At 45.9% G+C, this 27,834-nt stretch overlaps 1 protein-coding gene across 2 annotated transcripts in view; it reads left to right on the plus strand.

Moving 5' to 3' along the window:
* CDC42BPA (CDC42 binding protein kinase alpha) overlaps window positions 1–27,834 on the plus strand; it is a 1,600,792-nt gene that overhangs the window by 491,786 nt on the left and 1,081,172 nt on the right. The window lies entirely within an intron of this gene.

A 27,834-nucleotide genomic window follows, 5' to 3' on the forward strand; every position in this document is an offset into this window, starting at 1 on the left:
GACTAAAGTGTTAGGGCTGTTATTCTACTCCTTGGCTCTCTAGATACAGTTTGTTCGTCCAAGTAGCCTGAGAGGGTGGTGGTGTTTTATAGAGATACATATACCCATATGGTATATCTGAGTTTAACTTATAGGAGGAGGTGGGATTTTCTAGGATTTTTCGGGGTTTTGGTATTGGAATTCTGTTTCTTCTTGTTTGTTTGTTTGTTTTGTTTATTTGTTTGGTAAAGCGCACCAAACCCTTAGGTAGCCGGGCGCAAGCAGTACAAGAAGTCTTATAGCTTAGTTACATAGCATAAACAGGTGCATACAGGTTAAGTACAACAGGTGCATAAATACATATAATACAGACCGTAGTCTTGGAGGGCCAAGGGGACATTGACATACAGATTTGTTTACACATATTCGCCTACAGTACAGTATGACTCATCAGGTGCAGGGGTCAGGTGCAGGCCTAGGAGTGGTAGGAATAAGGTGAATCAGGTTAAGTGTCATTGGTGCACAGCCATTTAAGTACCTTGTGTCTAGATTTAGGGTAGGGTTGTTCTATTCTGAGGTCAAGTGGTAGCTTATTCCAGCATTTCACAGCTTTGACAGGGAAGCTGGTTCCTCCCGCAGTTGAGCGTTTAAACCTAGGAATCTCCAGCATAAATGTATTGGCAGATCTAGTACGGCGGGTGACTGTTCTCTTGGTGATTTTTTTCCACTAAGTAAGGGGGTGCTAGGTTGTTCAGGCATATGGAAGTTAGGGAAGCTGTTTTAAGGAGGATTCTATCCGTTATTTTCAGCCAGTTAACCTCTTTCCTGAATTTGGTAATGTGCTCTCTATAGGGGACATCCAACGCTGCTCTCAGTGCGTTATTCTACAATCTTTGAATTTTGTCTGTGATGTATTTGTTGGCTCCTGAGTACAGGGCATTGCAGTAATCTAGTCTTGACATAATAAGAGCATTGGCTAGGGTGATACAGCTAGCGTTGGAAAGAGACGGTCTAGACGCTCGGATTAGTTTACAGGTATAAGTTGTGGTGGAGGCCAGGGAGTTGACTTGTTTTTGAAGTGTGAGAGAGGAGTCCAAGTGGAATCCTAAGGTTTTAACCACAGACATCACCTTGATAGTAATGTTATCAATGTTGAAGGATTTGTAGTGTGGGTCTAGCTTTTTAATGTTAGTTTCCGAATCTAGGATTAGTAGCTCTGTTTTATCATCGTTCAGGCAGAGGCCATGTGAAGCCATCGATGCCTGAATGATGGAGTAGATTTTGTTCACCAAGGCTGAGTCAGCCTCAAAGTTGCCCGAAAGGGGTATGAGGATCTGCATAGTTAGTGTAGGTCACACCCAGTCTGTCCAACTTATCAAAGAAAGGCTTGGTGAAGATATTGTACATGGTCGGGGAAACACAGGATCCCTGTGGGACACCGCAGGTTATCTTGATGGGGTCAGCGGAGGCTAAGGTGGAGAAGACTTTCATAGTGCGGTTGGCTAAGAAGGATTGGATCCACGCTATAGCCTCTCCAGTGAAGTTAGCGGCAGATTTAAGGTGGTTGCATAAAACTGCGTGATCCACCAAGTCAAAGGCTGCCGACAAATCCAATAGTAGTAGCAGAGCTGTTTTTCCGTTGTCTTTTAGTTTTCCAATTTGTGTCTTGAGGTCTAGCAAAGCTGTTTCCGTGCCATGGAGGGGGCGGAAGCCAGATTGCCTTGCGCCTAGTAAGTGGTTGACTTCCAGATAGTCCTGGATTTGTATGTAGGCAGCTCTATCCAGGATTTTAAGTAAAAATGGCACGGTGGTGATAGGTCAGTAATTGGTGGGGATGGTAGGGTCCAGTGTTTGTTTTTTGAGTAAGGGGAGGACCCAGGATTCTTTGAGGTTGTCAGGTACAGTGTTTGATTTGCAGGAGGAATTTATAAGCTTGGAGATGAAATGGGCTAGATCCTTAGCTGCATCCTTTATTATTTGCGCTGGGCAGGTATCTCCCTTACAGTTTGAGGGTTTGAGGGACAGTATTATTTTTTCTGTGTCGATTATGGAAATAGTCTTGAAGCTAAAGGGTGTAGTTATCCTGGTCTCAAGGAGTTGAGTAGATTGTATATCGGAAGGTGGCAGTGTAGCCTTTTTATTCGCAATTTTACATTGGAGAGAGGAGATTTTATTGGATGGAGCGTTTTGTATGCTAGTAGACCATCCCTTGTCCTTAGGGGCCTTGTCTACCAGTTGGATAGGAGATTCCAGTTCTTGGAGGATGGAAAACAGTTCTTTGGTATTAGAGTTAGCTTTGGCAATTCTATCATTGAAGGTATTCTTTTTAGTTTTACTTATTTCTTTTTTGTACAGTTTGGCCAGTTCAGTTAGATTGTTTTTGTTGTTTTCAGTAGGGGAGTGATGCCAAATGGATTGGAGCTTTCTTTTTTGTAATCTTAAGGCTTTGAGTTGGGGAGTAAACCAAGCATTCAAGTGTGCTTCTTGCCTGGCTTTGTGCAGTTTGACAGGGGCAATCATGTCCAGTGCCTGCCTTGGGCATAGCATTATTGAAGGTGTTTACTAGTATGTCCGGGTTGGTGTTAGTTTCCAGTCCAGAGATGGCTGGAAGGAGGAGAGATATAAGTTTGTCAGCAGTAATATCCTTCTTACTTCTGGTTGGGAGAGGAGGTACCATATTGCTAGTTTTATGGTTGAGAAGGTCAAGTGTGGCAGAGAAGATTATTAAGTAATGATCTGTCCATGATTGCGGGACAATATCGGTGATGTCGATATTACATTTTAATTCAGATAACCATTCAAGGGTCCTTCCTTTAATGTGAGTTGGAGATAGGACTTTTTGAGTGAGACCATAATCGTTTAGCAGAGCTGCTATTGATTCAGCATGTTTGTTATCTGTGTCATTGAAGCCGAGATTAAAGTATCCCATCAGTAGTGTTTGAGAATGGTCTTTTGTGTTGTTGGCTAACAGACTGGTTGGGTTGTCTTCAAAGGTGCCTAGAGGCCCTGGTGGTCTGTCTATCAAATGGACTGTTAGTGTAGGACTGTTGGAGAGAGGCAGTTTGGCAGTAAGTGTTTCACAGGATGAGTAGGGTGCTGACGTGGCAAGTCTAATAGGAAGGGTCATTTTGAAAATGATGGCTATGCCACCACCTCTGGCATTAGGCCGGTCTACTTTAAGCATCTGGTAATTATCAGGTACCGCCAGCATGAGAGTCGGTCCTGCAGCTTCATGCAACCAAGTCTCCGTTATGGCCAATAGGTCCAGGTTATTATTATTTAGGATATCTGCAATTCCGGTAGCATGGGCTACCACTGATCTTGCGTTAATGAGGGACCCTATTAGCGTTAGAGTACTATTAGATTTAGCTAGTGGTGAGGGTTTGGGTGAATTGGTCTTCTGGATCGTATGAGTCTTGGTGGGGGTTCCAGCACAAGAGTTGGTGGTTTGCATTGATAAAGGCCGAGAGAACTTGGGCTGGGTGGTGGTCCGTCTGTTGGCATTGTTGGGGTAGTTCCTTTTAGTTTCGTAGATGCCGGTCTAGACCTGAGTCTCAGGTTTCTATCCTTTTGTGGGGGGGGGGGGGTTAGTTTTAGTGACAAAGGCCATGATAGTGAGGATAGCAAAGGTGATTAGTAGGGTCTGAGTTGAATTAGTGGAACGGGTAAGGGGCATCTTCAGGTTATGCCAGGGGCATATTATTGTACTAGAATTTAAGTATTATTTTAGGAGGGTAGAGTATACATTTGTACAATACCTAGGAGATACTATGTGCCGATTTTGGAGAAGTGCATTTGTGAAGTGCTGTCGGCCTTGGAGGAGCCCGAATGCCCGTTTTTTCTGTGGACAAGAAACTACAAACTTTAACTTGTAACAAGCCTAAGCCCCGCCCCTTCTTCCCAAAATCCTCTTAAACAGCGGGCCGCGCGCATTTGGAGAAGTGAAGTGCTGTCGGCCTTGGAGGAGCCCGAATGCCCGTTTTTTCTGTGGACAAGAAACTACAAACTTTAACTTGTAACAAGCCTAAGCCCCGCCCTTCTTCCCAAAATCCTCTTAAACAGCGGGCTGCGTGCATTTGGCGCGCGCGCATTTGGAGAAGTGCATTTGTGAAGTGCTGTCGGCCTTGGAGGAGCCCGAATGCCCGTTTTTTCTGTGGACAAGAAACTACAAACTTTAACTTGGTAAACATACTGGGAAAGAAGAGACTTATTAAGGACACTATTTCTAGTGCCAACTGTTATTTATACCCTCTTGTTCTACTTATTTCCACAGTAACAAGCCTAAGCCCCGCCCCTTCTTCCCAAAATCCTCTTAAACAGCGAATTTGGAGAAGTGCATTTGTGAAGTGCTGTTGGCTGTCTGCTGGCTGAGGGTCTGAGGGCTGGGGGCTACAGACAATTACAATTGCAATTTGTCATCCTTCAGGTAAAAACGTGCACTAAATGATAGATTTGCACATATTATTGTGAAAGTGAGAAAAAAAGGGGGACATATATAAGCAATTGTCATAAGTTAACACTACGATATTACTGTTATAAGATAATATTTTGATCATAAAATAGTAATGATGCTGCGCACCGGGATGCCGTCAAAGGAAGCCATTACCGTGTGTGTGCATGATGCCATTTCTACTCCTAAAACGTCTTCAAGAACGATAAATCTCGCACGGGTTAGCAAATCAACATCTAGCTTGAGAGCCTGTTCAGCAGTAGCCGATATTAGAAAATACTGTGCTATAGGGAATAAAAGTGGAAGTAATAGCGAGAGTGCTCAAGCAGTTGGGCATGATGAATTGTCAACTAAACTGGATTTAACAGACAAAGATACTCAAGAGAGTTGTGAGGAAATTAATGTGCCCCTACCTGACTCGCTAATTGCGGCAGGTTTACTGGATGTAATTGAACAACAAGGAGAGGGGAGAGTGGAACCCCAAATCAAGGTGGTAGAAAGCGTACTGGGCTTGCAAATCACTCCAGTCTTAAGTAAGGATGAAAAAGAACAGGATGTTTTTTTTGATGATACGAAGAATGGAAATGTTGAAGTGGTGAGTTTAGATGACACACTTAATAGAAATGAAGTTAGCTCGCCAGAAACAAACCAGCCTTTTGACTTTAAACGGGATTTAAATGGTAGCATAGATAGGCAGGAGCTATACCAGTCACCAATGATGTTTTCTCCAACAAATAATGCTTCATCTGTTTCTTCCTGTTCCTTTGCTCAACCAACCCCGCGGCGAAATCACTCGGCCCCAAATGAAAAGATTCAGGCAATACCGGGAAGCTTTGTTATAGGACTTGAAACCTCTTTGCAAACTATGAATGCAGCTCTTTTTTTCACTTACACGTCTCTATGATACACTAGATATGAAAATTAACGACCAACACTCCCTTCTAATTAAATTACTTCATAAAACCGCAGCAAAAGAGTCCGGTTGTGGATGCTGCGAGAAGGAAAAGAACAGACACAACAATCGAATCATAAGTCTGGAATCAAGAACAGAAGATACGAAATTACAGGCTGATGATATACTTATAATCGATTGTACTCAAAATCAATTGTCTGCATTACAATTAGGGGTAAAAAATAAAAATACAAAGGCAGGAAGTTCAACAGAATTAGTGCAAGAAGATAAAATTGATAAATTAATTAATGTGGACGATCAGGAAAGCTCTATGAGAAGTAGTATGGAAGAAAAAAAAAAGGAGAGTGCATAGTTGGACAATTCTGCTCCAAAAAAAGAAAGACAAGGCAAAAAACTTGGAGATCTCTGACAAGCATGCCCTAATACAGAAAGAAAAAAGTGATACTCAACCTATTACAGGGGTAGTAGAAAATGAAAATACGCCGGTGTATGACATCTTTGACACAAGAAAGAAAGAATCCAACACGAATGTCAAAACTACTACAAAAAAATCAAAAAATGTTCCTACCGTTGGTAACTCTAAAATCACAGGAACAAAGCAATTTATAGGTACCCTAACTTTGCCGAAAACAGCGGCAGCTGTAGCTCGCACGGCTATCACAAATAAATATCGGAAAGCGATATCCCAAAAAGCGAGCCAAGGACGAATGACACAAACACCCACAGAATATGAACCTTTAAATAATCTAATTCAAATGGCTGATCAGCAAAAGGAAGAGGAAATTTGCAATGCCAATAAGGAGATATTATGTGAGGTGAGTAGTAGTGAAGCAAGTGATGTACTAAATAAACCAGCGAACCAGATCAATGATGGCTTAACTAACATTGAGAACCAGCCTATAAGAGAGAAACAGGATACGGCTAGCAATGGTGTTGGATGTAATGACTCTACAAAACAGCAGCAGGATAAGCTGATACTTATGTCAGAATGGAAATCAGAAATAGAGCAATCCTTGAAAAGAATCATTGCTCAAGCAAATATGAATGAGAATCCAATGGGAACTGGTTTGGGTGGGGGAGTTCGTACACCCGTGAGTAACATGGTAAGACACAATCAACCTCAACCTAAAACACACTACATATCTAAAGCTGGGTATCGAACGCCAGGCAGAGACGTTAATACAAAATGTCTGATAATGCAATGTCGACCTCAGCCTTGTCAAAGTTTTGACCTAAATAGGCAATCTGTGCTAAATATATTTGCTGAGGTTCAGACTCTTGAAGGGATAAGTTCATGTGACAGAGACCAGATAGAATTCCCTCACCGAAATGATCTGTCCATAGTAAAGCTATGGATGAAATCCAGCTTTGTCAAAAATGCAGTATGGGAAGCACAAGATGATCTCTATGAATTGGGTTTTATTTTGATAAACCCAGCCTTGTGGGAACAACAACAACCACCTATCCCAAGTAACCAGGCTGTGCCCAAAGTAAATGTATACCAGAAAGGCCAAAGTTGTAATTCACGATCAAATGTCTCAAGTTCAAATGGGCAAATGGTAGAGGAGAGAGAGCTGAGAATGAATAGCAATTAACTAGTCCAAAATCTAAAAACCCTAGCGATAGCCTCTTGGAATACAAGAGGCTTTAAGCATCTCACCAAATCCAAAGATAACCTATTGTTGAATTATGACGTTTTGGCTTTCCAGGAAATTTGGCTCGCAAAGGCTCCAGTGTGGGACAATCATGTGTTGATTTTGAATCCTGCTATCATGCCAGTCAGAGGTAGACCTATGGCAGGTTTAATGGTAGCTATAAAAACATCCCCCAATATGCAAATTGAACATTGGTTTTCTCCTAACAGCTTTTTACAATTGGTAAGGATTAAATTTAAGACCGAAGATATTGGATTATTAAACATCTACTGGAATCATTCTGGAATATCCAAATCTGATTTCTTTGAAGCTATGGACGAAACATTAAATCTAACAATCCTAGATCCGATTTGCAAGCATGTAATAATAACTGGGGATTTGAATTTAACATGTATAACCCAAATGGGAACACCTCTGACGCCGATAGCTAAAAGATGGAACGCTTATATGGCGGAACGAATGTTTGTAATGTTAAATGGTGCCAAAAAAGGTGACATGCCATCTAACACCACGTGGCATAGAGGTTCACAAACAGCAACAATTGATTACACCTTTGTAAACCGAGACCTGTTCAATTATATAACTGAATTTCGAATTATATCCCAGAAAATAAGTGATCATGACATCCAGTCCATAAAATGGACCTGGGAAATTGATGACAAACTATACGATTCATCTCTAGCTTGTAACTTAATGACTAATTCAGCTCAAAATCGATTTTATTGGACTCCGGCATCCTTACAACTCTTATGTGAAACACTAGATCGGTCCCAGCATAGTAACACAGTTCATGGCTCTAATACCTGTCCCTCTTATGTTGAAGGAATGCAGATCTTCAGGACTAAGAGAAATGATCAACATAGTAGCAAGCCTAAAAATCTGCACACCTTTGACATTGAGGTAGCTACTCACAAATCTCGATATAGGGCTGATAGAAGGAAAATCATAAAGGAAAACTCTCTGGACTGCTCACGACAACTGAATGAATACATTAAAATGTAAACACAAGAATTGGATAAGAGCAAGAAAAGCTCCCATGTATCAACACGATGCAGAGGTTATGTTAAATCATCTTCGGGAGAAAAATTCAGCTAAAATATGGTCACTTCTAAAACAGACACAGATTAAAGTTCACATAGTGAATCAAATGAACCCTATTCCCCAAGAAGTATGGTCTACCTTTTATAAAACTTTATATGCTGACACTATCACTACTACATATCAAGAGAACATTGAACCAAGCAGGACAGAGAATCTTGTTTTTGACATTGACGACATTTTATTGTTTATTGCAAAATTGTCTACATCCGGTGCTCCGGGCCCAGATGGTTTGTCAAACTTCATGCTTAAAAAAAAATCCAACTGCATGGGCACAAATTCTAATAACCATCTTTAGGCAAATTGTGTCAACTCACTCCATTCCAGATTCATGGAGGAAATCTATAACTATCCCTATCCACAAGAAAGGGGATAATCAACAACCTAAGAATTATAGACCTATATCTCTCATGGATATACCGGGAAAATTTTTTGCCCGTTTATTATTGAGAGACATCAATAATTGGCTGAATGGGGCGGGAATTAGAGACCCAAATCAAACTGGCTTCATGCCAGGAATGGGGACAGCCATTAATCTGCATATTTTGGAAGTATTAAAGAAACAAGAGTATCAGAGGGGGCAGGCAATATACATGGCTTTTATTGATTTTCAAGCTGCCTTTGATTCAGTATGTAGAAAAAGGCTAATCAATAAGTTACAGGAAGCAAAGTGTCCGAATTATATTATATACTGGATCAACGAATTACACTCTAAAACTACAGTACAAATCAGATTAGCCTTAGATAGCACCCTATCGGACCCAATTGAAACATTTCGGGGACTAAAACAAGGATGCATCTTGGCAAGTACCCTGTTTAACTTCTTTATGTCGGCAGTGCAATATGATTTTTTGAAAACAACATCTGACGCTCCGCGTTTGGGAGCGCATGCAGTCCCCTGGCTATTCTATGCTGACGATTTAGTGTTGCTTTCGAAGACAGGCTTCTAGGCTTCTAAGGCTTGCTTTCTAGGGGGCTTGCAGGCACTCCTAGATACACTAAGCAATTATGTTGGCGCAAACTTGCTTACAATTAATCAAGGCAAGTGCAAAATCATGATACTTGAGCCAAAGAAAAAAAAAATAATCTCCAAAACCAGAAAATGGCAAATCTAGAACGTGAATATAGGTGTCATCTCTGATTACAAGTACTTGGGAGTGACAATTAGCAATAACCAACAGGACAAACCATATTTCTGTGAAGTAGAAACCAAGGTTAATACTGGTATAGCTCAGTCTAAGATAATACAAGGCAAATTTGGCAAATTCTCACTACTTCCAGCCATCACATTTTATAAGCAAAAGGTCACACCGATAATAACCTATGGTGCTGAAACAAGAGAGACCGTTCCAGAGAATGTGTGGCTAAAACTTGAGGGTCGTTATTGGAAAAAAATCTGTGGCCTTTCAATGTCTACCTCTATGTGTTTAATACGACATGAACTCGGTCTAGTATCATTGTATGCAGTTTATCCATGTAAAATCTTGATGCAGTATCGTAAATATAACATGGCTACTAGAGAAAATGGAATAATGTATACAATGAGAGGACATATGTCAGAATCAGTGAATCCCAAAATTGAGAAATGGAGAAAGTGGGTGAAAGAACTAATGAATATATCTGGTATTGATCTTTAGCTACTCATTACCAACCCAAAGAGGGCAAAAATGAAACATGAATTGTTTGATTGGATAAGAACTCGAGAGGCATGTATAAAACTACGAGTGTTTACACAACAAGCTTTTGCGACCAAAAAACTTCATGTAATGGAAAACTACTTAACAAAGTTCCCAGATGCCAAATCCAGGTATACATATATGAGAATACGATTGAATATTTGCCATACGAATCAAGTGAAATTCATGAGAAAGAAAACAGCCAATGCCAATTGTAGATTTTGTCTTGTTACAACAGCAATGGAGACACTAAAACATTTATTCTCTGAATGTCCTGCCTTATTACAACAAAGATGTAAAATGTTTAAACATTTGTTTGAGAGTGAGTCCAGCTTGAGTGAAGACATGTTCTGGAAGATCTTGTTTAATAGTCAATCTGCTAAATTGAACATTGCAAGTGTTATGTTTATTGAATCACTAGCCTTGTCGGACTGAAGTGATATTACTAATCTCAACTCTAAAGTGATACAATTTGAATTTGAATTTTAAATGACACAAGTGGTCCAACATGCTGTTTCAATGTGTGGTATTACATAATGAAATGCATTGATGTGGACACGTTTTAGTGATTTGCTGCTAAATCGAACTTTCTAATTTTCTAATGTTATTATATGTTTTAATAATAATTGAGCATATCAAATACTTTTGTATATTTTAATCTAATGATGTGATGTAATGTATAATTCTTTTCTAGCTTCTTTTGTTTCTCCTTTTGAAAGGCTGTATTTTACAGCTAAATCAAAATAAAAAAAAAATAAAAAAAACTATGTGCCGACATCTAGGTTCAGTTCCATTGCAAGTGGCCAAAAACACTCATGACTAGAATGTGCTATGTGCTAATATTGAATACAATTTAAGAAGGCAGACGAGGCTCTATCAAGCTAAGCCTGGGAAATACAATGTGCTAACATCTAGGTTCAGTTTTAGTGCCAGAGGCCAAGAGCACTCGTGAATAGAGTGCGCTAAGGGCTAGCGTCTAAGTACAGCTGCAGTTTAAGACGGCAGATGAACTATCATGCTATAATGGGCAATACTGTGTCCTGAAAGTCAAGTACAGTTTTCATGCAAGAGGCAGGAAACAATCTCCTACTATACCTTGGGGTATCATATGTGGGCACCTATAGGTGGACCAGTGTGGGTATACATCAACAAGGTTCAAGTACATTTTCCCTTGGTCGGCTAGAAATGCAGTACACATCAAGAGAAGTTTGCAGAACATTCAGAGAAAGGTGCAGAGTACAATCGGTAAGTAGCAGCACAAAAGGGTTGCTCTACCATTTCTGTTGGATTATGTTTTTGTGCTGGGCACTAGATATACTACCAAGAGTAACGTGCAGGCAAATGTAGTGGGCAGGGCTATTAGCAAGTGAGACGGAGTCACAGTTGTGTTGATAATCACGTGAAGTACAGTGAAAAAGCACATGTGGTGAATCGGGGCGAATCAATACAGTCAACAACAAAGTCTCTGGATTTGTGGCACGAAGAAATGCAAGTGTGCAGAAGCAGGAGGCATATAACAGTCTCACCGTGCAGTAAATAAGGGTGACGATAGTCAATCATGCATGCAGGCGTGTGCGCAGCCAAGTGCAGGGGCAAGGTAAAATGACCTGGTGCAGCCCGCAGCACGGCACGCTCGGTCAGCTCCGTCAGCAGGGGAGCCTTCTTTCTCGGCCTTACTTCGCTGGCCGGCTCTCGCCTGACAGTTGCTCATGGTTGGTTTAAGTGGGGCAGCCAATCACAGCGTTATAGGGCAAGGAAGTCAGGCAGCCAATTCTTGATTGGTATGGTAATGTTTATTTATATAGCACCTATACACTGGCAAGTGTTTCAAAGCGCTCAAGGAGGGAAGGAACACGGGGGAAAAACAACAGTCGCTCAGAGCCCTTGAATTTCTGAGACGATAACGGCCTGACCAGGCAGATTAAGTGAATATGATAAATGTAACAGTTTAACAACTGCAAATAGGCCTGCCGGTGATTCTGTGTGTTTTTTCAAGTCCACAGTAAGGGGTGAAGACAAGGGAGAACCAGACAGAACGATCATCAGGCAGGGCTGTATACAGATCGTGCAAGTGCGGGAGGACAAGGGAAGGGCAGGGGACCAAATGTGCCAGTCTGTAGAGACTGGTGAAGTGTGGCGAGAAGCTCTCAAGGTTTATTCTGGGACGAGAACATCTGATTCGTCACAAAACCCAGGTAGGGTAGAAACATAAGCATCTGCCCCAATTGGATAATGTTGGCACCAATGTAAACATTCAGAATACTAACAACTGTGGAACTAAAAACACAACATTTTATATTTAGGTAATGGATGATTTATTTTCATAGAAACACCTGAGGTTTGGCGCAGACTGTTCACCTTACTATCACATACACTTATATTTATACAAAAGCCAAAACTGTTGGCTGTTTTTAACAGGACTTTGTGTGTTCTTTGATGGGAATCTATGTTTCCGAATAAAGATTGTATCTACTCTAACAGGACTTCATTGAAGGACACGCATAGAGTTTATAAATCGAGTGGCTGAAGGCACACCTGGTTAAGACATTTTTATTTACAGCTACAATTAAGTCATTAACAGCATGGCATGGGCAGTCAATGGGTGGGCAAGCAACCAAACACCTGCAAGCTATGTGTCCCTCCTCATATGTCATTTCTCTCAATATGTCCTCTAATGCAATCGTTTAGGAGTGCCACAAAACGAATAAGCGAGTCCCTTTTACATTCATCTCTCTTCTTCCTCCGACACTGTCCCTCATTCAATCTCGCACAACCCCACTCTTAAAAGCGCATTTTTTTTTTGCTTAGTGGCAACTTCGCAGAAGTAATGTTTACAGAATTTGCTATTTTTTTGTACCGCAAACGGTGGGGGAAACCCATCGCGCACTTCCCTTCCACCCACACCCCATCCCAACATACACCTTACCCGCAACTTAACCTCTACTAGTTTGTAGTTAAAAGAAAAAAAGGCAAAAATAAGGCGGCAAAAACGTATTCTGCAAAGTTGACATTCGGCAAAAGTGATGTATACCTTATAATCAATGACTCCCATATTTTTCACAGGTGCTCTCACTCTTATTTACTCTTGACATTCTCGCTCCATCAAATTCTTTTTTACTCACACACCCTATCTCACGTGATCACTCACGTGATCAGAAAGAAACATGCAAATGTAATAGAAATAGGCAGTGGACGGAAATGCTCTAATTTAATACTGCAGCGTTATAAACACTGATAGTTTATTCTCTGAAGCGCAGAAAAGTGTTGTATAATTTACAGGCTGCCATGGAACGCTCATAATTTGTTCGAGTCCAGTTTGTCAGAGTAAATGTGAATGAGGGAAATCAAAAGCCATCCAGAGGTGGATTTCCTTCAAAGTCACTAAAGATGGTCGTCAATTTCGCGCGCAGAAAGAAAAAAACAAGCCTTTACACACATGTATGCCAAAATAACTGCACATGCTGCCTTTGCCTGGCTGTCCTGGAGAGGAAGATACATTCTAATCCCCGAGCACAGCAGTTACACGCGAAGTGGGCAATGACCGCCCATTGCTTTTCCCAAAGCACAACCTCAGACATCGTTTTCTTTCAGATTCACTTTTGTATTTAGCGCCAGGAACGAGGATAGATAAGCAGAAGAGCAGGCAGGGGCTGGGACAAACCCAGAAGAGCCACCTGAACCCTCTCGAGGATTAACGAGGGATGGAAAGATCGAGTAAAGCCACATGTCCTGACCAGTGAAGCAGTGTCAAAAGTGAAACATGCTTTGCTTTTATTTTGTACAATTGAAGGTGCTACAGCCGACACCTCCACCTTGGCCTATGGCAGTGGTCTTCAAACTTTTTTGGCCAGGGCCCCCCTGAGCAAAATTTGGGCAGGTCGGGACCCCCCAGAAATGCCAAATGGACAGTATATATTGCGCGCCGTCACCTGCTCCCATCAAAGTCGCTGGGCTCCCTCATGCCACTCCTACCCAGTCGCTGGTCTCTCCCCACCCCATCACACACCCAGGGCTCTCCCCACTCTGCTCCCATCACTATCCCATGGTTCCCGCCCATTGTGCTCCCACCATAGTCCCTCGGTTCCCCCATCCCGTTCCCAACACAGTCTGAGGGCCAGTGGCGGCTGGTGAATCTTTTTTAAGTGGAGGGGCATTAAGGGGAGGTTCGGGGGGGTTTCCCCCTGTGAATTTTTTTTTAAATAATAGGTTAAAATTTTGCATTGTAGAGCATACTTTTAACAAAAAATGGGTAAATAGCCAAACAGTTTGCAATTGTTGCTGGGAGTCCAGGGGGCAGGCATTGATATTTTATTTCTATCGCGCTCGTACACAAGTGTTTCAGAGCGTGACAAGGCAAGGGAGGGGAACAGAGGAGAATAAAACAGCGATCTTACTAGGCCCAGTGACATTGAGAACGCGCAAGTGTGAGGGGAAAAGTGCATGGAAGGGGGGAGAAGTGGAAAGTGCGAAGCAGAGGAGAAACAGATAAATAACAATAAATAAATAATAAAGGCAACAAACAGTGGTAGTGCAGCCAGCAATTTGCAAGTGCTACGTTTAAGGCAGCAGACAGGGTAGGTCTGATAAGTGCAGGAAGAAAGATGGTTCTCCTCAAGTTTTAGAGTGGCAGGGCGCTGTTCCAGAGGGAGGCCCCAGCCGAAGACGGAGATCTACCCCCAGCTCGTTTCTTTGATAAACGACTGACCCTGAGGGAGTTGGAGGTAGAGGAGTGAAGAGCTCGAGAGGGGAGGTATTTGCGGAGGAATAGCTGAAGGTATTTTGGACCGAGGCCCCAGAAAGCCTTGTGGACAAGGCAGAGGGTTTTGAATGATAGATGTCCGGTAAAAAGATACCATCCCTGTCCCCTGGGCCCCACTGGTCCTAACACAATGAACATGATTATGTGTATATGCAAGGCGCTGCACATTCATACAGCAATCACTCTATCATTCACATGAGCATCCATCACCATACACTCACTCATAACGCATCCATACACATGTTTAAATAAAAACAATGAACATAAACGTACCTTCTGCATTGGCCTGTGTGTGGGTGCTGCTCCAGCTGCTCTGTCCGTATGTGCGAGGAGGCGCAGGAGCTCCCCCTCGGACATACAGACATGCAGTGCCCCAGCCAGCATTTCCAATGAGCTATGCAATGCTGGCGAAGCAAAACGCCCCAGCACTTGCATGTGCGGCTGGGGAACTAAACTGAACTGTCAAAGGGAAACAGTGTTTCCCTTTGACAGTTCAGCCAGCCCAGGAGCACTCCATTAGCTGGATAAAGCAGCTGAGGGAGTGCTCACTGTTTCACTGGGCTGGCTCCTTAGCTCCTCCATAATGGGTGAGGGGCCACTATGCAGTTAGTAATGTTGACCATTGTTGCTGAATATATCACAATTTACTTACATTTTAACACAAAGCACCCCTTTGGGTACTATTGAAACAGTGGGCTTCATAACTACTCTGGCGGTAGCTGTGCCGGGTCTGGCACCCGCGAATGGGCAATTACTAGGTCATGCCGAGTTAGGCGGACATGATAATTGCTCTTTCGAAGGTGCCGGTAGATCCCCATTCCCATATGGCTCAAATGGGAAGGGGGAGCTTGGATGCACCGGTACCGTTAATAACGGTGCTGGTGCATCCGACGAGCTGAGGTCAGACCTGGCGGGGGCTGTCAAGCACCCACGAGCACAACTCTTACTATGGCGGAACGGTAGCAACGGTGCCGGTAGCTTACCAGCACCGTTGTTACTGGTCCGCCATAGTAGTAATGAGGCCCAGTCTGTGACTAAAGGAATGAATATCCATTTACAACTGTGGGCCACTTTTTCATTGTTGCCTGAGACAGTTTCATGCTTCAGCCCGCCCATGTGGGCCACCCCTGCCCATTTCTTCCAATCTAAAAAAAAAAAAAAACTTTTTTCATGCTGAGCTCTCAGGGCCCCCCTGGGATGCACCCGCGGACCCCTAGGGGGTCGCGACCCACAGTTTGAATACCACTGGCCTATGGTGTTAAAGAACTATTTCTCTTATTCGGCAGAAAGAGGGTCCCTGCGTGCTGCGTGCCCTTGTCAGTCCACTGTGAGGACATACATTCACGGGGTGTCCGTGCGCTGAGGGGCGCAGTCTACAGGGAACATCGCCAGTGTTCTTCATACCGTGACTAAGAGGCAAGCTCATTCAGATCTTGAGGGACAAAGCAGGGCCATGTGGTCACCAGATGAGGGGTGGTGTGGGGTCGCCCCCTCTATGCCAGGAGGCTATACCACTGTGCTTTTGAACTCTGCACAGCAACATTTTATATCGGCTGTCCATCTGGCTGGTAAGGAGAATGTTTTGGCAGCATGGTAGAGCATCCAGTGGACAGTTTTTCATTAGCATGAGCTCTATAGGAGATCTTTGCCTTCTTGGGTATGCCTCACAGCAGGGAGTGCGGGGGCCTTTTGGTCCACAGTGTTTACCGAGAGGGGAACCTTAGTTGATTGTCAATTGGGCAGTCAATTTAATTGCCACATTCCTGCCAATCTCCCTCATACCAGTGTGCTGAGGCGATAGAGGAAGTTTGGGTCCACTGCGATTTTTGATCGCCACCAGATTGGATGAAGAGGAGTTGGTGTTTGGACCTTCTACACATCCCACGAGGGTAGCCTTCAATACCAAGCAGAGAAGAACATTCTCCTTCCAAACTACCAAAATATGAAAAGCCTGAACCTTCTTGCATGGCTTTAAAATGCCAAAGTATAAGCCCCCCTAGCATGTTTATTTTTATTAAATTATTTATTTGTATTTCGCTGGTAGCTCGCAAGCTTTGGGACACAGAGACATGTACACAGTTGGACAAACAAGAGCGACATAGATTGCACAATAGAATTGACGGCTACAGAATGACAAGAGAGTCACTGGTTGACATTAGTTGAAGGTATGGGTTTTCATCAATTGCGAAAACGCAAATAGTTTGTTTCCATTCTTCTATATAAAGGAAGATTGTTCCATAGGCCAGCGACTATGCCGGGGAAAGATTTTCCGGCTCCATTTTAACGCTTGTGTGCGGCCACTGTGATCATGCCTTGGCCAGCAGATCTTAGCTTTCTGTTAGGCACATATAGGAATTGTTTGGATTTTAGGTAGGCTGGAGCCTTTCCGTAGATGCATCTGTGCACCAACGTCAAAGCCTTGAAGTGGACCCTGTCTTCGATTTTTAACCAATGTAGCTCTTTTCTAGCTTCACTGATGTGCTGGGTTCTAGTTTTTTGTTTAATGATCCTCACTGCATTGTTCTGAACAACTTGGTAGCTGTGTAGACATTGTTTGTTTGATCCTAAAATTAGTGCATTACAATAGTCGAGACGCGATAATATAGTGGCTCTTGCAATGGTAGCACAGATATCTTCTGATATACATGGCCTAATGGCTTTTAACAGTCTGAGATTGTATGCGCACGTTTTTTTAAAATATATTGGGCGTGTGCTTCGGACCCCAGGGAGTCTTCAAGCATCATTCCGAGGGTTTTCACCTTACTCAGAACTTGTATTTGGGTGTCTTTTATCACAGATGAGCTGTATGTGGTGGGTAGCTTCATTCTAGCCGAGTGAGAACCGAAAACCATAAGCTTGCTTGTTTTTGCCGTTAAGGCACATCCAATTCGTATCCATCCATTGTTCTACCGCGTTGTAGACCATGGATAGCTGCTCACTTTCTTTCTGAAAATCCGCACTTGGTTTGATCACCAGCTGAGTGTCATCAGCGTAATTGATGAAAAAAGTGTTGATATAGTCGAGAACTAAGCAAAGGTATCTCAAGTACAGATTGAATAAAAGTGGTGACATGCTGCCCCCCTGCGGAACACCACAGATGACTTCTTTTTCCAAGGAGAACTTATCCCCCCAGTGGACTCTTGATATCCTGTTTTTGAGGAATTACATTATCCAGCCAATAGCTTCTTCTGAGCAGTTAAGTTTTCTTTAGTGCTGTTTTGAGTAGGTTATGATCAAGCAGGTCGAATGCTGCGCTCAGATCATGGATGAGAAGGCCGGCTTTCCCCTTGTCTATAATGCTGAGCATTTTGGTCTGCATGTACAACATGGCGGTCTCTGTGCTATGGGCAGGACGGAATCCTGATTGTTGGTAGTGTAGGGACTCTGATGCTTCTACATGGGCTTGGAGTTGTATGGTTGCGAACTTGTCCATGATCTTAAGAATGAAGTTGCAGTTTGTAATGGGTCTAAGGTTATTTGGGTCTCTCTGGTCCAGGTTGAGTTTCTTTAATAGTGGTGTTACTGTGACCCGTTTTGTAGCTTCTGCCACTATTTGGTCTCTAAAAGAGGTGTTGATTATTTTCGTCAGTATCGGGGCGAAGATGTCTTGAGTTGTCCAGTATTTTATTGGGCGGAAGTATGTTTTCAAGAACTTTTATTATGTCAAAACTAAGGGCGTCTGCGTCAGGATGTTCAACCCAAAGGCGTCCTGTGTCCAATAACCCGAAACTGACCATTACACGCTAAACTCAACATAATGTGCAACTCGAGGATTTCTGTAAGCTATACACATATAGCTTTCGTTCAGAGTTCCAAAACATAAAGTTCGAGGGGATTGGGTCCTCCGACGTATTCCATATCTATGACAGTAATCACCACAGCTGTGCTGCTTTGGAAAATCTTCGGCGTCTGCGTCCTGCGTCGATGACGTTGATACGCCGCCCTCGAGGACCTCCTCCGACGGCCGACGTCACTGGATGTTATAAGTAGGACGCACGACGACCGTAGCCTCAGTTCCGTTTTTTCCACGAATGTGTTCGCTTCGGAGATCTCGGCGTGCCTCGACTCTTTATCGGTTCTTCAAACCTGTTTTGTATTGTGAAGTCTTTCTCGTGAAGATGTCTACCTCGTCTTCCACACCGCGTCCAGGCTTTAAGAAGTGTGGGGACTGTGGGTCCAAGATGTCGGTTACGGACTTGCACAATGCCTGCCTCTGGTGCCTCGGGGATGCCCATGACACGGATGACTGTGTCGACTGCCAGTCGCTCACGTCAAAAGCCTTGCGGGAGCGCAAGAAGAAGTTATCGGTAGGTAAGGTGTCCAAGCCACAGAAGTCGAGGTCTGCAGGGCTTTCGACAGACGATTCGAGGGGCGACTCTCCGGTCCTGCCACTCCTCTGCCTCTTCGAGGCACTCCCGGAATCGCCGTCATCGGTCGCCTTCCCCGTCCTCTTGCAAGGACTCCGCCCGTCGGCGGGTCGCTTATCCCACCAAGCATGCGACGCCGGAGAAATGGGCTTCCTTCGGGAAGAAAATGTTGGCGATTCTCGAATCACAGGGCACTGGTCCGTCCGCGCCTCCGAGTGGGGTCGGTCATGATCGATCGAGAGACACCGCTCAGACGCCTTCGGGCTCGGGTGGTCGTCACGATTCGCGGGAGAGGTCCCGCTCGGACAAGGGGAATCGTTCTCGTCATGCCCGGTCCTCGACGCGCTCGAGACTGTGTGAACCTGTGCTGTCTTCAAGGAAGACGTTGATGCCAGTGGCGCCGAGGTGGTCGACGGACTCTTTCGAGGCCCCGCCTTCGAAGAATTCGTCACCGCCATCGGCGCCCCAGCTGTCGAGGGACACGCTCGGGTGCCCGGCCTCGAGGACTGTGTCGGCGCCATCGATGCTGTCGGCACCGCGTTCGGCGTCCACGCCGATTCACTCGACGCCTTTCGAGGCTGTTTCGACGGGGGTTCCCCAGGGCTCGGTGGAACCGCCTAGGAAGGCTCTGGCAAAGGCCAAGCATGGCTTTGTTCCACATTCTGTGCCTTCTTTCCACCAGTTTGAGTTTATATCAGAGGTGGATGAGGGCTCTGATGATGGCATGGTTCCGGATACGGTACCGGACAAGATTTTCTTGGGCCATAGCCAAATTGAAGACCTGCAGCAATCCCTGCACGATGCCAGTGGGCTGGACACCTCTCCGGAGGTGGAGTTTTGTAGGCCTGAGCCTGGCGCTCATTCCGACTACTCGTACCGGTGCCTTACGTCCAGGGTCACCAAGTACTTGGGATGGTCTGCTCCCCCAGGGGATTTTCTTCAGGATGACCTTACGGATATCCTCGACCAAGGTCCACCAACTGACCTGGTACTGCTGCTCCATATAGCTCTACAGAGGAGGGTGGCGGTGGCTTGGACTGCTCCGCAGAGTCTCCCGGCAGTGGGCAAGTCTTTGCTGCGAAAATACCGCCCAGCCAGTAGCGACCCCTGCTACTTGACCAAGCACCCCACTCCGGAGAGTTTGGTGGTGCAGGCGGCTACGGCCCCGACAAAGCAGGTGTCGTATCCTACCATCCCTCCTGATGGGGACGACAAGCGGTTTGACGGCTGGACGAAGAAAGTGTTTTCTTCAGGGGGTATGGCGCTTCAGGCGGCCAACTCCGTATGTGCCTTATCGCGTATCACGCACACTCTGTGGAACTGTGTTTCGTTAGCGGCTGAACATATTCCCAAAGGGGACGAACGGGATGGTTTCCTTGCCATGGTTCAGGATGGCAAGGATGTCATGTGTGAGGCCGTTCAGTCGGGTTTGGACATGGCAGATTGCGTCAGCCAGTCCATGGCGGCGAGCACCGTGATACGCAGGTTTGCGTGGTTGCGGAAGTCGGGGTTTGCTCCTGATGTGCAGGCCCGTTTCCTCAACATGCCCTTTAACGGGGAACATCTTTTTGGCAGCAAGGCTGACGAGAGCCTTGAGAGGTTGCAGACCTCCAAAGCTGCAGCAAAGTCGTTGGGCGCTGCAGTTCGCCAACCTCCGCATTTTCGTCCTAAGGGATAGCAATGGAGGGGAGGTTCCTTTCGTTGGTAAAGCGAGTCAAAGGGGCCACCGTAGGAGTGCCATAGGTGGAAGACAAGGTACTCGAGGTGCCAAGGCCGCTCGGGCTGTTGCCTCTTTGCCCTCAGGCAATGCCGCAGCCGCTTCAGCTCAGTCATGAGGCCATGTCCCATGGTCCGCCGGTTGGGGGAAGGCTGACGCAGCATCTTGCAGAGTGGCGCGCCATTACTTCAGATGTGTGGGTTCTGGAGATCTGTAACGCTCACCTGATTCCCACGGAGGCGCAGGTCGTGGCAGGAAGGTGTCTGTGACTCGAAAGGTGATGTGCAGGACTCGATGGGCTTCTGGGGTCGAACCTCTTCGCACTGTGTGACGAACTCGTAGGGTGAGGTTTCTGCAGGTGAAAGAATATAGGGGTTAATGGTCTGGGTTGTGTAATGCCTCTCTTCCTCTCTCTCCCCAGCTTCTCCGTAGAGCCCCCTGGTCAACGTGCTCACCTTAGATAGGTGAATGCTGGACTCTCCATCTGCGTCTGATGCAGGGCGCTGTTGCCAGTTCCTTCACTGGTGAAACATAGGCCTCTTGGACTCAGAGGACCGTTACCGTCGTTAATAGCACGAGCGGTGAGTTTCCAGACACCTTTTTAGTCTTTATAGTCTTTAGAGTCTTTAGGTGTAAGGCAGGACTTTGTATGATGCTTTTCTCCCCTTTTGCTTGCAGGACTCTTGAGGAAGATGAAATAAAGCGCCTGGAAATGCGTGAGTAAATGCAAGCGCTCTAGCTGTTTTTTCCCTTGCAGCGTGGTTCGTGTTGAAGAGGCACCGGAGTATTTGCAGGCGTTCTATTGTGAAGAGCGCGATGAGCGTAAGTAAAATACCTGTCTAATGTCTCTTCTTTTGTCTTTTAGAAGTTTGTTTGCAGCGCCGGAGTCCGCGGAATGCCCGTAAGTGAATACAATGCTTTTATCTCCGCAGGCGGCGATGCAGCGTGAAGAATTCCAGAGTTCACAGAGTGCTGGTAAGTAATGACAATGCTTTTGTCTTCACAGGCGAAAATACAGCGTGCCGAAATGACCGCAGCCGATGGATCAGGTGAGTAAGCACTGCGAGTTAAGTCTGCCTTGCTAACCTGCTGTTTCTTGTCTCTGCAGGTGCTGCTGTCGACTGGATACAGGAATGGTGAGTATGATTCTTGTCTCTGCAGGTGCTGCTGTCGACTGGATACAGGAATGGTGAGTATGATTCTTGCAGATTCAGGATCGAAAGAAGAAAGGCTGGAACAGACTCGGTGAGCGTTCTGCTGCAGATGCAGAATAACGCGAAGCACGTTTCTTCTATCGGGTGTGGTTTAAATAGCCTTGGAGTGATGAGGAGTCTTCCTCCACGGCCCCGCCTAGGTAAGAAAAGAGTTCCAGTTCTAGAAGCTTTCCCCATGCTGAATCCAGGGAATGGAGCTGCCCCACCCAGGTAAGAAAGTAGTTCCTGTTCACAGAGGGCTTCTAAGTGGCTGGTAAGTAAGCAGAATGGTCTGCTGCAGGTAAGTCCACCCAAACATCTGCACACATATTATGAGCCCGGCGCTTCCAGTGCCGGGACCGATGATTCTGATGAGCCTGGTGCCACCGGCGCCAGGACAAGGTCCAAAAGGTCCCCGTGGGGACAGGCTGGTGCCTAGGATTAGGGTTAGGGGCCTGCTTCCAAGGACGTTGGGCTGGTCCTGGCTCCTTGGAAGCAGTGATCATGACAAGATCATAACCCACGGCTACTGTCTTCCTTTCCGGCAGAGGCCTCAAGACAATCCACCGGGGAATCTCTCTTTGAAGAGTCTGGATCCGCTCCTTACGCAGGAAATTCAATCCCTGCTGGAGAAAGGCGCAATAGAACTGGTGCCTGTAGCGTAGTGGAACAAGGGATGGTATTCCCCTTATTTTATGATTTCCAAGAAAGACGGGGGTTTGAGACCCATCATGGACTTGCGCGGTTTGAACAAACTCCTCAGGAAGGACAAGTTCAAGATGGTTACTCTCTCTCAAGGCCTCCAGGCGCTTCAACTTCAGGACTGGTTGGTGTCTCTCGACCTCAAGGACGCTTATTTTCATGTGCCAATACATCCAAAGCACAAGAAGTACCTGAGGTTTGCGGTTGGTGACTTGCACTTTCAGTTTCGGGTCCTCCCGTTCGGATTGACCTCCACCCCGAGGGTCTTCACCAAGCTCATGGTAGTGGTGGCAGCGCATCTCAGGAGAGGGGGGATTCATGTCTACCCCTACCTGGACGATTGGTTGATTAGGGCGCGCTCTCCTGAGCAAGTCCTGGATCATCTGTCAGTCACCTGTCACTCCCTCCACAAGCTGGGTTTCTCCCTTAACTTAAAGAAGTCCCATTTGACACCAACTCAGTGGCTTCAGTACATCGGAGCAGTGCTCGAAACGTCCCTGGGGCAGTGTTTTCCTCCCCAGGTGAGGGCACATCACATTCAGCAGATGATGCACAAGTTTCAGCTTGCCCAGAGTCTCCCAGCGTTCGAGTTCTTGAGATTGCTCGGCCTCATGGCATCCTGCATTATTCTGGTGCCAGAGGCCAGGTTGCGGATGAGATCTTTGCAATGCGCACTCAAGCTACAGTGGTCTCAGTCCTCTGGCAGGATGTCGGACCCTGTTCAGGTGCCATCCTCGGTCGCCCAGGACCTTCTGTGGTCGGCCGTCGAAGAAAATCTGATGAAGGGGGCTCCTTTTTGGCTACCCTGGCCGGAGGTGACAATCGTGACTGATGCATCCCTCACGGGATGTGGAGCTCATGCCAACGAGTTGACAGTCAGTGGTCGTTGGTCTCCGTCGGAGTTCAGACTCCATATCAGTCTGTTGGAGCTGAGGGCCATCAGGCTAGCCCTGAAGGCTTTTCTGCCGACTGTGCGAGGGAAGAATGTCCTGATCCTGACAGACAACATGGTGGCCATGCACTACCTCAACAAAAAGGGGGGGGCAGGGTCACTTCCTCTGTGCAGGGAGGCGATGCAGCTCTGGTTCTGGGCAATCCAGCAGGAGGTTTCGATTTCGGCAGTTCATCTGGCCGGAGACGAAAATGAGACGGCGGACGCTTTTGAGCAGGCAGAGCGCGATCTCTCACGAGTTTGAGTTGGCTCAGGAGATTCTCCTGGAGATCTTTGCCATTTGGGGGACCCCTCAATTGGATCTCTTCGCCTCCAGTGTCAACCGGAAGTGCGAGAGGTTCTGCTCGCGGGAATTTCCTCCAAAAGGAGCCTTAGGAGACGCGTCCGTGGTGGAGTGGTCATTTCCACTGCTGTACACGTTCCCTCCAGTCCCCGTCATCCCGCAAGTACTGCGGAGGTTACGGAGGTTCGGTTCCCGGATGATCCTCATTGCTCTGGCATGGGCCCGGAGGACGTGGTACCCGGACCTTCTCGACTTGTCCATCTGCCCTCCACGTCGTCTTCCCTACCGAGACGATCTGCTCTCACGGGAGCGGGGTCAGGTTCTCCATCCAGAGGTCGGATCCCTCAACCTTCACGCTTGGTTTCTGAAAGGTTGAGGTATATGGATTGGGACCTCACTGAAGACGTGATGGAGGTGTTGCTCTCGGCCAGACGGCCAGCAACTAAGTCCCTGTACCTTTGCCGTTGGCGTAAATTCTGCGACTGGTGCAGGGTTAAGAATGTAGATCCTTTTGCATGGGACATTCCCATGTTTCTGTCTTTTTTGCTTTCTTTGGCCCACAGGGGCCTGCAAGTGGGTACCGTTAAAGGTTACCTGGCGGCGCTGTCCATATTTAAGCGCTTATCTGAAGAGTGTTCCTATTTTAAAATTCCTTTAATTTCTCAGTTTCTGAAAGGGCTCACTAATGTGTTCCCTCCGTCACCTTTCCTGGTGCCCGGTTGGGATTTGACCCTTGTTCTCAAGTTTTGATGGCTGCTCCGTTTGAGCCTTTGCATTCATGCCCTTTGAGACTGTTAACTCTTAAAACTGTATTTTTGGTTGCGGTCACTTCGCTCGCAGAGTGAGTGAGTTACAGGCACTTTCAGTTAAGCCACCCTTCACTGTGTTTCATAAGGACCGGGTTGTCCTTAGAGTTCGTCCTTCCTTTCTTCCGAAGGTGGTTTCGGAATTTCATTTAAGCCAGAAGATTGTTCTTCCGGCGTTTTATCCTCCTCCACATCCTGTTAAGGAAGAGGAGAGGCTCCATAGGCTTGATCCTAGGAGAGCGTTAAGCTTTTATATTTCACGCATGTCCCGGGTCAGAGTGGATGATCAACTCTTCATTGGTTACGCTGGAAAGCGTTTGGGACAAGCTGTGACGAAACAGACTTTGTCTCGCCGGATTATTTTGGCTATCTCGGAGTGTTACCGCTTGGCGGGTAAGGACCCACCGGTCGGTTTACGGCCCATTCTACCAGGGGTATGGCTGTCTCTACTGCCCTACAGAGGGGGGTTCCTATTCGTAACATCTGTGATGCAGCCACCTGGGCTTCGGTACATACTTTATTACATCCCTACTCCCTCGATTCCATCCGTGGGCAGGATCTGGCCTTTGGCAAGGCGGTCCTTTACTCCGCAATTTGATTCAGCATTCTAAATTTCTGTTTTCTAAATTCTTTTCCCACCTCCTTGCATTGGTACTGCTTTGGGAGTCTGTCATAGATATGGAATACGTCGGCGGACTCGATCCCCTCGAAGAACAAGTTACTCTCTTACCTGGTAACGTTCTTTCGATGGGACGTACTCCATATCGCTCCCTCCCTACCTTCCCCACTAAAGAATTTCTTATGCGATTGCAGCTTACGTTTCCGCAAGGTTTTGTGTGTCAGACTGGCAGAAGACTGATGCCACACGTTCTGGGGGAAAAAACTAAAACTGAGGCTACGGGCGTCGTGCGTCCTACTTATAACATCCAGTGCCGTCGGAGGAGGTCCTCGAGGGCGGCGTATCGACGTCATCAACACAGGACGCAGACGCCGAAGATTTTCCGAAGCAGCACAGCTGTGGTGATTACTGTCATAAATATGGAATACGTCGTCGGAACATCCCATCGAAAGAACGTTACCAGGTAAGAGAGTAACTTGTTCATCTATGGTGCAGAAAAGAAAAGGAATAAAGTTCCTCCAGGAAAAGGAGTCCTCCCTTCCCCTATGTTTCTTTTGGTGTTTCAATGTCTATACGGTACTTCCAGAAAGAGTCAATAATGTTCCACTGCTTCACATGAGGATGACTCTTCCCCTGCTTTTCTCCTTTCATACAATGTTTTACTTCACAGTTTCAAGGGATACGACTCCTCCCTTGAGTATCCCTTAAGCACACAGTTATTTTTAATGTTTTAATCTCTCACTCTCTGGATCTCAAGTAGCCTTAAAGGGGGATGGTTCTTCCCTTTTCCATTGATTGTCACTTTTCCACAATTTCTTGGAGGGGTTTTGACCCCCTGAGCTTTCTTAATCCTTTTCCCACCACTGGTGTAGTCTCCTAACAGGGTATTGTAGTCTCCTAACAGGGTATTTGCAACTTTGTTACTTATCCTTAAAAGGGGTATGGTGCTTCCTTTTTTATATTGGTTATCACTATTCCCCAATTTCAGGACAAGGTTTTTTTCCCCTGACTTTTCTCACTTTACTTTCCTGCCAGGACTTTTTATGTCCTCTCATGGGTGTGAGTCCCAGACTCACTGTTTGCCTGTTTCACTATCTGGACAGGGCTTTTCCGTTCTCCATTCACTCTGTCTTGCACCCGGGAAATAATGCTTTTCAAGTACTGGGTCACGACCCTTTCTTAACAATGTTCATATTCGTATGAACTATTCCAGTTCCTTTAATTAGGTTCTCTCGCGCTGTCAACTGTATGCAGCTTTCGCCCTTAAGCTCCCCGGTGTCCCATTAGCTATCAGTGGGCTTACCGGTCTTCACTGGCAGCTTCGACGTTCCTCGCGTCTCACCGTCTTCTTTGCTCTCGTCCCGCTGACTGGCAGTGTGCTCTTTTAGCCGCTTGGTTCCCACTTTGCCTTCCTCTGTTTTTGGAAGCTCCAGCTGCTAGTGGCGATAATGCAGCAAACTTTTCTCCGCTCGGTTTCTCTACTCACTGTTCTCAGCCTCCGTGCTGCATCTTGCAGTCTGCTCGCCTCTGGTGTCCCAACCAGCGTCAGAACAAGTTGGATTCAGCAGCAGTCTCCGTCTCTCTCTGCATTCTGTTCAGCTGGGTCAATTTCAGATGTCCTGGCATTGGTTAGCATTTTCCAAAGACTAGAACGCAGCATTGGCTTACCACTTCTAGTCCTCCTCATTACTCCATACCTCTTCCTCGTCTCAGTACAATACAAGGGGGTGAGGTAAATAATGTTCCTGCCATGAAAACCCAGGAATTCTCTATCTACATCACAGTAATCCATACAGGAATGTTGCAAAGGCACATGGGTATCATTAAGAAATACAGATGGAGTATTCAGAATCAGTATGTCTTTGGCTCCCTGAAGGTTGTCCTCCCTTACGTGGTCTTCCCACAGATGGCCACCCCCAGGTTAAGAGTCGGTTAGCTTTTGCCTTTCCCTGGCTACATAAGAGAAGCTTCCTTCTAGGGAATCGGTGACGATGTTGCTAGATTTGTCACAAAGGTCTTTGATGTACTCTACAGAAAGGTTAGCAACATCATCATCCTTCAGAAAGATGCACTTGTTGTAGACCTCTGTCATGCTAGTATGTGGGCTTTGGTGAACACTTTCGTAAAGCATTTATGCTTGGATCCCTTTGCTGAAGTGGAAATGAGATTTGAACAAGCCGTTCTCCAGAAGTGTCTGTTGTAGACGCTTCTTTGCTATCCCCGTCCCTTCCACTGAACTACAGATTTGGCTGTCTTCCAAAATCATGAAGGTATCCTCTGATATACAAGATCTTCTACCCCCAGACCCCTTATCGCCCCACCCATCCTTCCCCTCTGCCGAATAGCTTGTAACTTGTGGCAGGTCTACAGCTCCTCAGCCTCTTGAGTGAAGACATTTGGCAGAACTGTGGTTATGCGTTGCAGGTGGCTCTATGAAAGTACATTTGAAGTGATATCTGATGCCATGGGCACTCGCAATGCTGAGCGGTGCCGGCACAGAGCTGCACTGTGGCCCCTGGTGGCTTATGAGTCTGTTTGTCCCTGGGGGCACCTTTCCCAAGATGAGGAATCTGTACCTGCAGGAAGGACCTAGCCATCATAAAGAACATTACTGAAGGTAAGCAACTATTTTCTTGTCTTGTAGGTGTACATTTAATCGCAATTT

This window comes from Ambystoma mexicanum, chromosome 4q (genome assembly GCF_040938575.1).
Source record: "Ambystoma mexicanum isolate Mex_15411 chromosome 4q, UKY_AmexF1_1, whole genome shotgun sequence".
NCBI classification, from domain to species: domain Eukaryota; kingdom Metazoa; phylum Chordata; class Amphibia; order Caudata; family Ambystomatidae; genus Ambystoma; species Ambystoma mexicanum.